Raw genomic sequence first — 2,203 nt, 5'->3', positions numbered from 1 at the left:
TGTCTGAATTTGGTATCCCCGCAAAACTAATACAGTTGTGTAAACTAGCGTTGAGCAACATCAAAAAATAAATCGGGAAGAATATTTCCGAGCAGTTCCATATCAAACGAACCTCCAGACTCGATAAGGAAGTGAAGCAAATGGGTCTGGCAGTGAACAAGAGCAAGACGAAATAACTCCTGTTATCAAACAAACAGTCGTCGTCCTCGCGACTTGCGACAGAATTAAGAAGGCAACGATTACGCTGGTTAGATCATATCGTCCGAATGGATGCAAACGCTCCACCACAGGAAGTGGYTGCATTTGGTATCTCGAATTGGCGCCAAATCGTGAAAAGAAGAAACGGTGTCTACGCCAATAAAGAAGAAAGAAGAACAACTCATTTATACATTATATCATACAGATCTTCAATACGAGAGCGGTGTGATAACTTTTTACGTACAAAATGAATATTTTTGATAAATGGCGWTTTCTTTCTCAACATAATCTCCATTAATCGTGATTTAACCCAACGATTCTTCAATTTCTGAACGTCTGAAAAATATGTTTTCTGGAAGCTCGCAAATTAAGTGTGCTTTGTAGCAATAACAAGCTCATACAATTTTTTTTCGAGTGTGACTTTTTCAAGTTTGAAAGCAAAAAGAATAAGATYAAATTTGAAGAATGCGTTGGATGTGCAGCAGACCTTAGTCTAACGCGYTCTTATGGTGGAAAAGCATCAGCCCATTGATTCGACAGCAGAGCCCAGTGACTATTTTGCTCTTCTTCAGGCAGTGCACTTAGATCACACCTTGTGATTCACWGAAAACGACGGCCGTCATCTTTCCAGCCGGTAGGACAGTTTTCGTCTTCTTCGGAATACGTTTGACGGGTGTAGTTCACTGCTTCGACTGTTTCTTCGCTATGGTGCATATCAAAGGATCTGGGTTACATCGACGAATTCTGCTTAAATAGTGTCAAACATTGCTGTAAAGTGACCATACGATAGCCCATATGAGATGCTGAACTTTTGCTACTTTATCGTACTTGGTAGMCAATTTCGTGGCAATTGGGCGTGGCTGATCAGAAACCAACGTCCAACCGCTTTGAAATTCATTACACGAYTCCCCTCCAAAACCTACCTTAATTAAGGGTCGAATTACCTACCACAACAATGARCCTGACTCCGCAAATATAATATTAAATAAACACAAATCTTTTCTTACTTGTCTTTTGTTGTTGTCAAGATTTTTTTCTTCGAACACCTCAGCAGAAACTGCTTTCGCAAGTAATTGTTACACTGCAGGTGCCGCYTGCAATTTCGCCTGCTTTCATTTCCGTCTTCGCATTCTCATGAAAGGGTGCAACTTTCGCAAAGTCGTTCGCTTTATATTTTATGTGCTCGCCAGTTGGTTGAGAGTTTGACACAAATTGCTAAATTGTTATTTAGGGCTCTTTTCTTTTTACTTTCTATGCGTGTTGTTGTTGTTGTTGTTGTTGGTGCTGTGAGGTGCTACATTTGGGTGTTTCTGCGTTTTATGGAAATTGTTCAAGTGCTTTGAAGGCAATTTGTAAGTAAATGTTGTACGTTTTATTATGATAATATTTATACGTCATACAAGTACSTAACGTAAGTGTTATGCATAAGAATGTTAAATGATGTTGTGTAATGTTATACTTTCGTAAGAGTTTTATGACTACTATAAGAGCGTACAAGGCCAAATACTTCTTGATAACTTGAAAATAATCGCCTTCAATAATTTTGACGTTTTTTGTTGTTGTTGTAGCTGGAAAAACATTTCTGAAGTAGTTTCGGGGTGCCGACAGTGATTGGCTGAATAAAATTGCGTGTCCGTTCCAGTTATATAGACCCGAATTTTTGTCTTTCTTTGATCGCTAACAAACAAGGATAGGAGTAAGATGTACCATATGTATTGCAAGTATTATACATAACTTAAGTACTTATTTCAGCCTTTGACTTGTATCAAAATGCAAATATAAATTTTTTATGCACTCAAAGTCAAGTTCAATAAATCTTGAAAGGGAGAAGTTTGATATCTTTACTACCAGCATAAAAGGCTCGGCAGGTTCAGAGGATGCTGGAATTCGAATTTTATTCTAACGCAGAAATAATGGGTRTGAAAAGAATCGGTCGTTTATTCCAATATGATAATGTTTTTATACTCTCGCAACAATGTTGCTAAAGAGAGTATTATAGTTTTGT

The sequence above is a fragment of the Bactrocera latifrons genome, unplaced genomic scaffold, assembly GCF_001853355.1.
Source record: "Bactrocera latifrons isolate USDA-ARS-PBARC rearing strain unplaced genomic scaffold, ASM185335v1 scaffold_302, whole genome shotgun sequence".
Classification (NCBI taxonomy): domain Eukaryota; kingdom Metazoa; phylum Arthropoda; class Insecta; order Diptera; family Tephritidae; genus Bactrocera; species Bactrocera latifrons.
Note: the sequence above shows the minus strand (reverse complement) of the source record.